A 16391-nucleotide genomic window follows, 5' to 3' on the forward strand; every position below is an offset into this window, starting at 1 on the left:
TCCCATTTTTATGGAACATAGTGAAATTGATCAAAGACAAGCTCTACAATTCGACTCAACTGACATTTGTGTGTATGTGCGGCCGTTTGCCTGTTTCACAACTATCTTTTATTGTTTTGGTTTCATTTTAATGAAAATTGGCTTATGGTTTCAACTAATAATCCTATTGTTTTGGATTTAACTCTATCAAGAATAAGGGATGAATGCTAAAACACTCACCCTTTGCACATTCACATATATAACAATTTTGTGTTATAGGCAAAACAACTGAAGATCATTTGATTAGACAAAACATAGGCTATTTTTACTTTAGGCCATCCGCATCATTCGAATTTGTTGCGGGTGAAATTGGCAATGGATAAGCTCGTAAAAGGAACCAAGTTCCTCTGAACTTCGAAACTTGGTTATTTAAATATTATAATAAAATATGTTTAAAAATAACTTCCACCATATTGAGTCAATTTGATTCAAGATGGCGTATATTTTCTTTGGGGCTTCTCGATCATCCCTATTAAACGAAGTCAATTGGGGTCAAGAGAAAAATGAAATTAATTTGTTATTGGGAAACGGTAATGAAACTAGATAAGAATTTCATTACCTGGATCCGGTATGACCTAACAAACCTGAAGACGATGGAAATGAAAGTGTCTAGGACACAGTTAAAGAAGCCCTAACCGTTCCTGTTGATCTAGTGGGTAGCGTGTGCGCCTGTGGTTCGTGTAGTCTGGGATTTGATTTTCGTTAGGGGATCATTAAAACTTTACTTCAAGAAACATTAGTTTCGTTGATGATCCGTCTCCTTTAGCCTAAAGGACTTTATCGTGGAACGTGAAACTAATTTTTCATTAATGTTCATTTTTAAGTTTTAAATGGAATTATAACAACACGATTCTGCTTTCTCTTCTTACTAAATTTATATTTGCCTTTCTTGTTTGATGAGTGCGTCTGTGTGTGTCAAAACATTGCACTGAAAGATAACTGCAAGGTCTGTAAGAGTATAAGCGCTTGAGAATAACAGAAAAGATAAGTTATTTGATTTTAAGGGATTGTCAAAATTCAATCAAGCGAGCCAGTAAAATTTGTCTTGTAGAATGTACGGGGTGGGGAACGGGGGTTATTGCTACACGATCCTAATTAAATGGTCAAATCAAGGAAGTAATTTAACTGTTTACAATGAATTTTGAACATGCGTAGTTAACACGTGGATTGACTGGAGTAGCTTTTATCATTCGCTGTTTTTCTGGGAGAGGAAAGGGGCTTAAATATTTCCCAAATAACATTTTCGTACACTTATTCTTCTCGTATGGAGAATGGAAATTGTAATTAGTTGGTTGATAATTTTTAAACTGATGTGAACAGTAAAAACGTGCTTTGAATATCCAGACGAATGCAACTATGTGTCTAATTATTTTTACATATTTATTTTTAAACTCTGGGTTTACAGTTATACTCAGTCAATAATTTTAAATTAATTGTTGATTCTATTTCAAGAGTTTTAGAATATATTTAACTATTAGAGATGCGCACGAGACAAGATTTGAAGCTGTCTCGTCTCGAAAATGTGCTGTAAAAGTGATGTCTCCACTCGAAAAACGTATATTTTTCTATTGGAAGAGCTGTGTCTCGACTCTAATTTTCTCAGGAAAATTCTGTCTCGACTCGACTCGTGCGCATCACTATTAACTACTTAGCCAAGCTTATATTAGGGACCCATAGGCCCAATTTTTAGAAGCTAAAAATCTGAAATTTAATTTTAAGTCACGATGCTTCAGTGAGAAATCAACTTTTATATCCAGCATTGTGATTCTCATTGTGGCTTTTTTAATTGCAACGCATCACGGATCACACCAATCACTATGAGCTCTAAGACTGATGGGTTGAATGGTTAGAATTTTAACTTAATTTGCAGCACCGAGACTATATGATACATGGGCTTACAGCCTAACGTGTTGTCCCAAACCAGATAAACTCACACTGGAAATCGAACCCAGGTCTTCCGCACCGAACACTAAGACAGAGCGTACTTCCATTTTTTTCATTTATCGTTGCATAATCATAAAATGTTACATTTCCTCTGGATCTGACACGAACTTTTCCAGGTATAATACAAGGTTCCAGGACACATACGGCCTTTAATGATAATAACGCTAGTTTATTAACCATATTTTGGTTAAATACAGGACATGGTTTATTTTTCCAACATGCTTAAAGATCTAATAGACTGACGCGGATAGCTCATATTTTTTTCTTTCCTCTCTTTGTTTTCACAAACAGACCAATATTTCATTGACATAATGTGTCAGAACTTAGTAGAAGAAGCAAAATGCTTCACTTCACAGGTAAACCAAAGACAAGACACGCATTTCAAACGACCTTCAGGCGATATTGCTTTGCCTTTCTTTGCCTCTAGCGTTTAGTGATGATTCATTGAATAAGTAGTTGCTTACTACTGAAGGAAATTTCAATGGGTGAACAGCAGGGTGGATTGATTTAAATCAGTCTGATTTAAATCACGAATTTAATCAAGATTTAAATCACTTGATTTTTTAAATAAAAGTCGTTGGTTTAAATCAAAATCCGAAATAAATTAAAGTGAAAATAAGTAAAATCCCGTTTCTGTTCTGTTATTTCGATTATGAAAGATAATAAGAAAATACAATGAGACTCAAATTATGTAAGCACAATATGAAAACGAGTATCATGCAGAGGATGATTAGAGAAAATCCCGTTTTGAACGGGTAACGGGTAAATCCTGCTTTCTTCTCTTTGTAACATAGGGTTTTTAAATCGTTAAAACTATTCCAACGGAGAAATCATCATGAAAATTTAAGACGAAAGTTCTTTTGTGCCCACGTCTATTTGTTTGTTTTCAGGTAATAGGGTCGTATTTAGGAAAGCTCGATCCCCTCTGCAAAAAAAAAAAAAAAAAAAAAAAAAAAAAAAAAAAAAATAATAGAGTTTAAAACTTCAGGGGAAATTTATGTACTAAATACATAGAAGTTATTCGGGATCGTAATACGGCAAATTTTGGATGCGTTAAAAAAATAATAATTCTTTTGATAAAGTGAATACTTTCAAATATCTAAGATCAATATTAACAGACGAAAACGATATTCACGAAGAAATTAAATGTCGACTAAAAGCAAGGAATTCGTGTTATTATTTAGTTCAAAATCTCTTGTCGTCGCAAATTCTGTCGAGAAATTTGAAGCTTAAAATATTATATATAAAACGATAATCATGCCTGTTGCTCTGTATGGTTGCAAAACATGGTCGCTTGCTATGAGGGAAGATCATAGACTAAAAGTATTGGAGAACAAGATCCTCAGACGAATATTCGGACCTAAAAGGAACGGGAATGGGGAATGGCGGAAACTTCATAACGAGGAACTACATAATTTGTACGGTTTATCAAACACTGTTAGGGTCATCAAGTCTAGGAGACTCAGGTGGGCAGGTCATGTAACCAGGATGGAAAAAAGTAGGAACGCTTTCAAAGTCTTAACTGGAAGACCAATCAGAAAACGACCATTAGAAAGACGTAGGCGCAGATGGAAGGACAACTTTTAGATGGATTTCGCAGATATAGGAATACAAAGTAGAAAATGGATCCAGTTGGCTAAGGATAGAAGTCAGGGAAAGCTTTTGTGAACGTGGAATTGATCCTATGGGTTCCATATGCCATAGAGTTAGTTAATTTTAGGCGAAATTTATGGACTTTATATGTATTTCGTGCGGCTAGCTAGTTTCGATTTTTTTTTTTAATATGGCCCTGCCAAACATCAGTAACTTTCGCGAAAAGAAAAGTGTCATATTGATAAACGTTGCTGTAAGCTTTTTTCCTTAATGCTTGAGACACATTGTTTGGGATTGAAATAGGTAAACGATTGGGGATTAATTCAAAATTAAATCCCAATACTTCCACCTAAATGACATAATTAACATTTAATCCTAATTTCTAATGTCTTTTCTGCAGTTCGCGACTTGTATTATACGAGGAGAAAGTTTTGATATAAATAAAAAAATCGATTTAAATTTTAAAAAATCAAAAATGATATATTTTTTAAAAAATCATGATTTTTTTTTCACCCTGGTCAACAGTCTCACACCCAAAAACAAATAAAAAGATCCACACTCGTCATATTATTTTCTCAAAGATAGAAAAAGAGTTTAGTTAGAGTTATATTTATATTTGCGGGTAGTAACTTGCTTCTTTACAAAAATAAAATTAATAATACCCACAATGAACATGCATCAATAAATAAATCAACCCATAATATTACTCTGATCCTTATTACATGCCTTCACATTCATACATCCTGTGGATTATTTCGTTTGTGATTCCAGTATCAGCAAAAGTGCCTAGAACTAAAGTAGTGTCTGTGTTGAGAGACAAAGCTGTTGAACTAGGATGTTCACATAAGACAGTAAGGCAACGGTTTACTGCGGCTGGACTCCATCACGCACAACCAGCTATGAGAACTATTTTGACAGATTACCACAAGGAAAGGCGTTCAGAATGGGCTAAGAGGAACGTGAGTCTTTCACAAGCCTATTGGGATCTCGTCATCTGGTCTGATGAGAAGGTATTCCTCTCTGATCTGCAACCAAAAATGATATTATACAGGCCACGCGGGACACGATACTTCCACAACATGTCATTCGCACCGAACATTCAAGACGAGTTTCAGCTCATTTTTGGGGCTATATGACAGCTGAAGGTCCGCGCGAGATTATTCCTGTTCCTGGACGAATGACTAGTGCGACTTATATCCAAGTACTGGAGGATACACTGCTTCCGTCTCTACACGAAAAATTTCCAGAACAAGAGGAATTCGTGTTTATGGAAGACAACAGCGGTATTCATACCTCGACGCAAACTCAAGCATGGTTGGAAGATCATCCAGAGCTAATATGTATAGAATGGCTTCCTCGATCGCCAGACCTTAACCCCATAGAACATCTTTGGGCCTTAATGGTTCAAGAATGGAAAGAACGTCAACAAACCGTAACAAAGGAATTCTTGAGGCACATGTAACAGAACTCTGGAATAATATCCAACAAAATCCAACTATATTCTCGAATCTTGTAGCTAGTATACCTAATCGTTTGGGTGACGTTATAGAAGCAGAAGGTGACTAGACAAAATACTAGAATTCTTTCATTTCCAAATATTTGCCTTTTACTGATCTTTTCTTCTTTTGTTCAATGGTAAAGAACTTATACATTTCATTTTTGTTCTCAATTAACCTAAAAGACATTTGAAGCTGGATTAAATGTCTTAGGTTTTCTTCATCAAATTCAACTTTGATTTTATTTTCATCCCAATTAATGTTCAAGAGACCTTTGGAGCTAAAGTTAAATATTTTATTTTGTTTTTAGAAAAATTAGTTTTAATTTTATTTTTTTCCTAATTAACCCATTAGTGCCCAGAATTTCCCACTGGTATTTTGAAAAGTTTTTTTCGCATTTTGGTCTTAATAGTACTCTAAAATAGATATTAGAATATTTTTGAAAAATATTTATTTTTTCTTGTTTTTTTAGCCCGGCAACTTAACTTGCCAACAGGCATATACATATTAAAAAAGGGAAAATTTTCAAAAGTTACAATTTTTAAGGAGAAAATACACTGGAAAATCATACCTATTAAAATCAAATCAATCCTTCCTTTACAGACCTTCAATCCTTCCTTCTGTAGTATTTCAAATCAATCCAGTTGAGTCTTTCTCTTCAAAACACATTGTACCCAAACAACAGTGCTAACCTCGCATTAATATATTATACAAAGAAAATGCAAGAATGCTATAACGAAACAGACTCCAAAATTATTTTACGGTTAAAACCAGCAATGCCAATAAATGAGTTTTTGCGCAATGACGAAAAATTGCCGTGGCAACTTAAGTTGCCAAGGGGCAGCAATGGGTTAATGCCCAAAAGACATTTGGGGCTAGAATTATATATTTTATTTCTTCTTTACAAAATAACGTTTTTTCACACTACTTGTGCTGTGTGTTAAAGAAGCGAGCGGATTTCGTTTCAACTTTTACATTTACATTATCTTTCTCTTCATCAGTTTCAGTCCCTACCAACAATAGTAGTTCTTACACTTTCAAAAAAAAAAAAAAAAAAAAAAAGTTGCTTCATGAAATCAGGTTTAACAAAAGTACAGAAGTTATCGTAAAATGTAATCTTGAAATTGGCTTAATTTCCCCAACTCTCATGCATAACAGCATAAACAATAGACCTAACTACAGCCTGAAAGAAAACATACCTACTATTTCATGAAAAATGGGAACTTTGGAGAAAAAATGCTAACAGTTTCACGAAATGAAATTAATTCACCTTTTTTTCCCTCCAACTTCAACTCAAAACAATAACTTTATACCTCTAATTTCAAACAAAACACATTATGTTTCACAAAACTAATTTACACGAAATATTTCGTGTTACTTGACAAGAGGAATGAAATTTACTCCTTTATTATTGGCCAAATATAATTCCAAACAGCGGAGTTAATTGGGAACCTACAAAACAATATTTGGAATTTTGTAAAGGAACATGATTGGGAGGGGGCGATTGGTCATTCTTGACTGATTTTACCCCTAAAAGTGTGGCTTGTTCATAAACTCCAAATTACATTGCACCATATTCTTTAAAAATTAAACACTTTTTACAGAAGTTATACTGGATCTATTTTAAACGGCAGGGTAAAGTAATTCAACCGCTAATTCTTGATAGCCGGCGTACTTCCGTCTCCTCCCACATTATCATTCCATCAAGTCTACCATCATAATTCACATCCCTCAATCATCGACCCCCTTAGTCTACAGGGCATAATCTTTGGACGTAAAACTGAAAAAAGTTAATTTCATTTTTCTCTTGACCCCAATTGACTTCGTTTAATAGGGATGATCGAGAAGCCCTAAAGAAAATATACGCCATCTTGAATCAAATTGACTCAATATGGTGGAAGTTATTTTTAAACATATTTTATTATAATATTTAAATAATCAAGTTTCGAAGTTCAGAGGAACTTGGTTCCTTTTACGAGCTTATCCATTGCCAATTTCACCCGCAACAAATTCGAATGATGCGGATGGCCTAAAGTAAAAATAGCCTATGTTTTGTCTAATCAAATGATCTTCAGTTGTTTGCCTATAACACAAAATTGTTATATATGTGAATGTGCAAAGGGTGAGTGTTTTAGCATTCATCCCTTATTCTTGATAGAGTTAAATCCAAAACAATAGGATTATTAGTTGAAACCATAAGCCAATTTTCATTAAAATGAAACCAAAACAATAAAAGATAGTTGTGAAACAGGCAAACGGCCGCACATACACACAAATGTCAGTTGAGTCGAATTGTAGCGCTTGTCTTTGATCAATTTCACTATGTTCCATAAAAATGGGATTTGTTTAAAGATGTCTTCGCGGAACAGTTTTCAATCAGGGACGAATAATTAACTTCCTCAGTAATGGCTGATTTCAGCCCCAAGCAGTAGAATTGTGGGAAAGGCTTATAGAACATATACTTCGTATTGTATTAGCATCTAATCACTTTTATGGATCTCGAACCGGCTCGGTATGTTGAGGTGACTGAGTCGTGAGCCGAGCCGTTGACAACACTACAGGCTGCTTAGCTACACCCACCGGCTTCCACTGGGCCACTGCGGCCCCCACCTTTGTAACAGTTTGTAGTAATATTCATTATCTTCACCCACAGAATCAGCTATCCAGTTGCGATTATTAAATTATATATATGTATTTTATTTATTTATTCACTAAAATATTTACGATACAGTCAAAAGATCATTATTTTTGTAAAATGACTATTATTTAAATGAAGCAGAGTGAATATTCTACTTGAGTTTAGAACTATCACTTGCTACACTTTTAGAACTAGACCTGATAGTTTATTCTCATTATTTCTGACAATTTTCTACAAATTACGTAGAGACTATTCGGAGTAAATGTTTTACGTAGTTTAGTTATATTTTATTTTAATATATTTTAAATATATTTTATTTTATTCTTTTTGTTTAATAAATATAATTATATTTTTCTTTCTTCTTCTATGGGAATTAACAATTCTCATTTTTTCTTTTTATTATGGGAATAAGGAAAATATTCTGAACAATTTTAAAGCACTTAACACCAAGGCGTAGATAAATATGCTATTTTATTTCGTTATCTGTGTGATATATGAGATATATATTTTTCTTTCATATATAGGAGAATTAACGTTTCTCTTTAGTCTCCTAAGGAAATTAGAATAATGGATATTCATAACAGCATTGGTTTCAAAAACTTAATGTCAAGGAGCAGATAGACTATTATATTTTGTTCTCCCCATGAAATAAGCATACCTTTTTCTTTCTTTCTTTCTTTCTTCATAGTGGCCCTTAAGACTTACCTAGTCGATAGCCAGAAGTTTGCCTGAAGGCATAACGTCGCGTAGCAAACAACTCGGTTCGACACGTGCCAATATACCTACTTTCTGAATAGAGTTGGAAGTCATTTTTTTTATTTTCATGATTTCATGGAAAGTTATATATATATCTTCGCTTCTGCTGTACTACTACTACCACTACTACTTATCTCCCCAAAAGTAAGCAAATCTCCTTTTTGAGTACTTTTTCATCATATTTTATTGAAAAAAGTGTTATGAACGATTTAAAAAAATATAAATTTCCTTCGGCCGGGTTTGAACTCACGCCAAAAGCAATTCTTGTTACCAGCCTACAACGCTAGCGCACACGGCCACGAGGACCGATAGCAACAAGCGTATGATTTCTGTTATATACATAGGTATAGGCTATTTAGCAAGATACGGATAACGCCAACCAACCAGAATCGTGTATTTAGTTACTACTACCGGGAGTACTCTCCTGAGCAAGATCTCAACAACCTAGTCCAAGCTAGAGGTTAACTATGTCAATAAAATTCATTTCAAACGGTTCAGCCATTTTTCGCTATAATAGACAACGTATTTTTAATGTATATACTATGTAGATATACGTTAATAGTATTGTTACTGTCTTTTTTATTTAAGTTATTTATTGATATAAAAATGATGCATTACCTTTAATATTTAACAGTATCATACAATTTCATCGTGCGTATCACGACGTGTCGTCGTATCCTTGTCTGTTCCAGGTCACGAAATCCGTAACCAATTATCACTGCTTCCAAATACCAGTATAATAATAGGGTATGTTCTAACCCCAACGGGTAGGAACTGACTGTGGTTAGATTTTTTCCCTAAAAACGGAGCTCGATTCTCAGTAGAAGCCTATGGTTTCGGATCCCACGTTAAGCTGTAAGTCCATGTCTCATATAGCCTCGCTGCTGAATGGGACGCTAAAGTAAAACCAACTGCTACAACTAATAACAGACATTCTACAAAGAGCTCTGCAGACCATTTTCTTCATAAGAAATATTTTTTTTTTTCATATGAAACAGAGCAAACATAAATGTATAATTACAAGGATTCTGTTAAAATCTTCCGAAGTATTCAGAAACCTAAGAAACAAACAAACAAACAAAAAAAAAAAAAAAAAAAAGAAACACCAAAAAAAAAAAAAAGATTTGATGTATGAACTTCTACCAAAGATAAGTTCTAGCAAGCGAAGTAGGCTATTTTTAGCATTATTCAATTGGATCAGTTGCTACATTTGCTAATAAAAAGTTGACGTTAAATGTTCTCCCTGAAATATACGTAAAGGAGAAAATACTTTTTGAATAAAGATCCGGCTTTAGATTGGTTGATTTATATAAAAAGAGTGAGTTTGTTACGACACAATTACAAGCATGGGATTCAAACTTGTGTTGCGTTATTCAAGGTTTAAAGTTTTTAACATATTTCAGATTCTATCGAGAATCAAATTCAAGGTGTATATTTCAAGGTGAAGTGTCCCTACCTGTTCAAGAAACTTGTATTTCAGAATCTACTGGCAATATTATCGCTAACTTCAAATACCCTGTATTTTATTCAGTTTAGTGTATTATAAATCATTGCTTAGTTCTATTATAAAATTGTTCATAATATTTGTCATATTATTTTCGATACTTTTAAGTATATATATATATATATATATATATATATATAGTTAGTTTAATTTCTTTATATAATGAAATGTAATCACATAGTGACAGTTTGAACAATAATCTCTGTTTTGTTAAGGACTAAAGGATGATAATTTTATATATAAACGAAAAAAAAATAGTGATATTTAGTTCCAGAAATAGGGATGATCTAAGTCAATGTGCTGATCACACACAAAACAGTTTAAATCCATTTCCTTGACCATAGCTAATTATGGACTACAATTGAAGTGAATTCAATTTATTTTGAGCTGTAATCTTATTCATAGTTCTTATTAACAGTCAAATTTAGAAGTTTTACGCATGTAAAATTCTACTTCAATTTTTCACTTGACAAGAAAAAAATAAATAAATACTTGCAGAATATCGAATCACACCTTGAACTGTAACCATATGTTTCTTTCTACTGGAGTCCTACCTGATCAATAATAAAATAAAAATAAAAAACAGCGACGCAGAGATTCGAACACGGGTCGCAGGAATGGGAATTCTATACGGATCCAATGAGCTACGAAAGAAGATACACGAACAATCTATGCTATAAGTATATGGTGCTAATCGTAAGCTTCACGCTGTGAAAGAACTTTTTTTCCTTTTATTAAGTTTTACGATATTTCTATAGTGTTTTAAGTGAACTGCAAAGAGATAGATCATGTAGTTATCAATTTCGTTAGGGATTGAGCTTTAAAAACTTTTAAAACATTTAATTAAATCGCGATACGGTAGCAAGGAATGTGTAGTACCTTCAGCCATAATTTTATTCTTCCAAGCAAAAAAGAATGCCTTCGTTCTACGCATTTGGAGTTCTTAAAAGTAAAATTATAGCATAATTAAAAGTGTGATTTTGCCATTTGAATGTAAATTTATGTCCCTTACTGACTAAAACAAATCTTATGGGCGCAATCTGCTTCCTAAGCCCCGCGTGTGTGCTTCTCCCTGTTCCCAATAGAAAATTTAGCTTAGGTATTTTCTGCAAAACTATTCGCGAGATATAGAATTTCATACTCAGTACTTCTGTTTACCTGGTACGGGAATTCATAGAATTGGAAATAATTCCTTTGTGTAATTATAATTATGCCGAACAGCGATGAATAAATGTTTTATGTTGCTTAAAATGTATGCAAATTGTTAGGAAATTTTCTAGAGTGGTGGAAAATATTCTTCTCAGGCTGGGACAAGAGTAATTAAGTTAGTGCCAAGGAAAGAAAAACTAGAGACGGGGAATTTCCCTAGCTTCCCCCTACAAACAAATCACTGGTCGTAACGAACGCTTTTCCTGACGTATGACCATGGGACTCTGTGTGGCTCCGTGGATGAGTGAGCAAAGGCGTGGCTTCGTAATCATGGGGTTTAGGGTTCGAGTCCGGTCGAGGCATTTTGGTATTTTTTTCCATTGTTCGTTCCCCATATCTTAAGATGTTTCTCTCCCTCCGTAATCATCTGATGCTCTCAACTGAGTTCTCCACTTGAATTCAGCAATTGGTAATGGGATGCTCTCAAGTTCGGGTGAGCTTTTACATGTCTACTTACAAGATCAAAATTTTCGACAAAATATGGATGCTATCCGATCATTTTGTCTCCAATTCTGAATTTGCACATGTGAGTGTATTTCTCCTTCATCATATTTGCATCTCCCGTTCTCCTATGTTGTCAGTTATGACAAAAGATGGTTTGGGAGCAAGATTTCAAATCATAAAAGCGCTATACCAATGGGTTCACTCTCGCTAAGCATTTGATTAAAAGTATATGTTTTCATACTGTAGGAGGGGAGCTTTTGCTCTTCCTACCACCCCCCCCTTCTGAAGTGACAGAATATTTATTTAGGTTCTGTAAAGTCATTTCAGATCAAACGACTTAAAGAGAGTTCATTCCAACAGCAACAGGATTGGGCTTTTATTTGTTGTTGCACTTTATCTTCACGAATAGGACGAATAACAAATAGTATATTTATCATAAGAACTACAGGTATAAGATTCATTTTATTTTGGAGAAATGATGCTGTAGACGGTAGTGGGAATTTCACCCAAGTGTACGGGAATTTTCATTGCCTGGCAATTATGCCACCCGCCTTCTTTTAAAGTTAATTCGGTTGCAATACTTCCAGCAAATACTTTGGACTCAACTGGTGGAGCACTCTTGCCGTAAATTTCCATATGGCTGTACCATTTAGAAGTGTCCCCCGCTGTACAATATACCAATGTCTGGAGAACAGATTTTTCTCAGTGTGGCTCCTTATACTGTTCCGTCTCTACAAGTTTTCTCCAGTCATCCCACTCTTTCTATGCCAAACTCAAGAGCCGAACCATGGTACTACAGGGGGAAATATACTCTCTCTTTTTCCGAATTCCGGAATTTTTCCGATTTTATTTTCTGGTTTCTGGAAAGTGAAAATTCCGGAATTGGCCATCCTTAATTAGGACCATTTTAGTGTCAATCGGTGTTGGCTGGTAGGTTTCGCCTAAAATAGATACACCAATATCCCACAATTTCTTTTGTACACAAACGAAAATTTTGCACGCACACACCTGCACAAACGATGCACAAACGCTTGAAACTATTTTGGTGAAATTCGGGAAAGGTATGGGGAGAGGGTGTTAATACAGACGTGAAAAATTTGTTTTCTGCACTTTCAGCCTTTTTGTTCAAGTGTTCCTCCCCTCCCCGAGCGATCAGTTTGGATTTGCTAGTATAGTCCATTTAAATATTATTGAGTATATATATATATATATATATATATATATATATATATATATATATATATATATATATATATATATATATATATATATATATATATATATATACTAGCAGCGTTCACCCCGCTTCGCTGCGGTCACCCCGGAACGCAATAAACTTTGTTACTTAGATAATTTTTACTTTTTCGCTTTCAAGTGATATGATAAAAACCATAGAAGATTGCAGTAAATGTTAACATTATATCGCCTGTCATTTATGTTAACCCGCCCCGCTTCGCTGCGGTCACCCCCGAACGCAATAAACTTTGTTACTTAGATAATTTTTACTTTTTCGCTTTCAAGTGATATGATAAAAACCATTATAACGCCTGTCATTTATGTTAACCCGCCGAGTGACACGGTCATGCGGGTTGCATATAAATACGTTTATTTTTATACCTATGATAAACTAACAAAGGATTTGTACGTAATGGACACCTGAATGGTCAATTATCTCAAGACACTGGTAATTGAAAATTAAAGTGATATGATAAAAACCATCTAGGGTCCAAATCCTAATAACCCCCCAAAAATAAAAGAAATTGGTTCAGCCGTATTAGCGTGATGAGCGGACAAAGGATTTGTACGTTCTCTTTTATATATATATATATATATATATATATATATATATATATATATATATATATATATATAGATAGATAGATAGATAGATTAGGATGTCCCTTAAATAAGTTAATTTCGTGTTACGATACGAACACCCACTAAATGTATTCTATGTGACCATAAACACGCATTAGTGAAATAGCAGCTCCCTACGAGAACGTTAACCCGTGCCGACTTGACGATAAGTCATGAAATGGCGTTTCCACATTATTCTATAATTTAGAATTTCCAACCGTGATGGCGGAGAAACTAAAAGAGACAGAGAAATGAAACTTTGCACGAAGCAACTAGAGAAAGGAAGACACCTGCAAGTGTATTGACGAACATCACCAGATGAACAGTGTTGTCATCACAATAGAAAGTTATATTTTTGTAAATCGAATGACAATTGGATATTATCATTGGAAGCAGCAATAAAAATAAAGACATAGCCTAAGAGATGGTAAACGAAGATCAGTGTTGCAAACTTTCTGACAAATAATGTGAAACATGCGTGAAAGGCAAATGCCACTAGCGCACTCAGCGTTACCATCATTTACAAACCATACTTTTCAGCTTTAACAAGGTACCGAATATCTCAGTTAGTACGTTACTTATCGATCTCACATGAAAACAGTACTACGGCTCTTCATGCTCTATCGCCTTCTAATGTATAAATAGGTTTCACCATACTGCACTAGTGTCCATTTCCGAGTTATTGTACCTTTTCCAAACTCAACTTTTCTATTCTGTTGATGGCAATACTGTTCAACAGACCCTTCTAAACTTCGAGTAAGCGTAAACAGTTCTTGTCAATATTTAATTTAAGGTATACAAATCGTTAGTACCTTACTCCCTGTGTATGCCAAAGGCATTTGCATTTAACACATACTTCATGTTATTTCTCGAAAAGTTTGCAAGACTGATCTGCTTTTATCATCTTTATTTTCATTGTTGCTTCCAATGATGATATCCAACTTATTTCATTCGATTTACAAAAATATAACTTTCTATTGGGTTGACAACATTATTCATCTGGTGATGTTCGTCAATACACGGGCAGGTGTCTTCCTTTCTCTAGATGCTTCGTACAAAGTTTCGTTTCTCTGTCTTTTTTGGTTTCTCAATTATCATGGTTGAATGATCTAAGTTATATTATAATGATGAAAAGTCATTTCATGATTTTGTCTTCAAGTCAAGACGGGTTAACGTCCTCGTAGGGAGATGCTATTTCATTAATACGTGTTTATGGTTACAGAGAATACATTTAGTTTGTATGTGTATTGTAACACGATATTACCTTATTTAAGTTACACCCTAATATAGGGTGACCCAAAAGTAGGTACACAGTCCTATAAAGTATGACATTTTAGATTATTTAGATAATTAGTTTATTTGCTTCTATCTGTTCCAATCTTAAGGTATGAGTGAGGAGAGACTAAGAACAAATAATAAAGATACTAAGTCACTACCTGAATGGATAAAAAAAAAATATGTAAAATGTCATGAGCTGGTCAGTACGGGACTTATACCTACTTTTAGGCCACCCTGTATATATATAAATATAATGTACTTACGGCTGTTATTTTAGCTAGAGCACCTCCGCCTAAAGAAACGAGGAGTGTAGTTTTTAACTCATTAGCAAGTTTATTCCTTTCTTTCGGATCCTGAAGAATTTTAAGCAGCATGGAAGACTCAGGATGAGATTTGTTGTTAATAGTTTTCCGTTTTTCATTTTTCTTTCTCCTTTCATTTTTCTCCTCTCGTCCATCATTAGCTTGGTCACCATTCTCATCACCTTCTTCCTTTATCTTTTCGTTTTTTCCTTCCTGTTTTTGTCTATCACTATCTTTCCTACCCTTCTCATCATATTCTTCCTTTCTTTTTCTGTTTTTACTTCCTTGTTGGTGTTCATCATTAGCTTGCAGACTTTTCTCACTATTTATTTCTTCCCTCTTTTTACTTTTATTTCCTTTTTGTTCATTTTCTTGACTATCTTCCTTATTATCTTTTCCCCCTTCATATTGATTAATCAGTGTCTTTGTCTGTGGTTGCCATTTAACTTCAGGTCTTTCTTGACCATTTTGTTCATTGCGACTTGTTTTTATCTCTCTATAATTTTGTTCACCACTGAGTTGTCTAGAACGATCATTGCCTTGTTGCGGTTTTTGTCTACTCTGCCCCTGCATTTGCTTTCCATTATCTGATAGTCCTCCTTCTCCAGTATATACTTCCGATTGCTGTTCAGTATATGAGTTTCCTCCTACCCTAGTACTTCCTTGAAACTCATGGCCAGTATTTACCTGGATACTTTGCCAACTACCTTCTGGTCGTCTACTCATGGTACTTCCTTGCCAAACATTTTCATTATTATGTTGTTTTCTCCGATTATCACCACGCTGCCCGGAATGTGCAACCCCTTGTTGCCTTCCCCCTTCACTATTTCTTTGCTTATGTGGTTCTCTATCTGTTTGTCCTCCTTGACCGGTGTTTCCATGCATTTGATGTGTGTTAGGATTTGTTCCTTGTGAAGAAATTTCGGACCATCGTTGTCCACTTCTTCCAGGTGTAGCTTGTACACTACTTTGCTCTCCGACGCCCATGGTATATCCTTGCAAAACATTTCTACTCTTCTGTTGACCTATCTGTTTGGCACCTTGTTGTGGTGATTGTACATTATCTTCTTGCACCCTCCGACGAATATTTTCTGGCCACTGTTGTTCATTACCTGTTAGTCCTCCTTGATCGGTACTTACTTGCATTTGGTGTCTAGTATTTGAATTTCCTACTTGTGCAGTACTACTTGGCCACCATTGTCCACTCATTCCTGGCATACCTTGTCCACTATATTGTTGTCCTCCGCCAATGTTATTTCCTCCTTGTGCAGTTCCTTCTGACTGCCATTGTCCACTCATTTGTGGCATACCTTGTGGCTGCCATTGTCCTC

The sequence above is a fragment of the Thermobia domestica genome, chromosome 8 (genome assembly GCF_964235325.1).
Source record: "Thermobia domestica chromosome 8, izTheDome1.hap1.1, whole genome shotgun sequence".
NCBI classification, from domain to species: Eukaryota; Metazoa; Arthropoda; class Insecta; order Zygentoma; family Lepismatidae; genus Thermobia; species Thermobia domestica.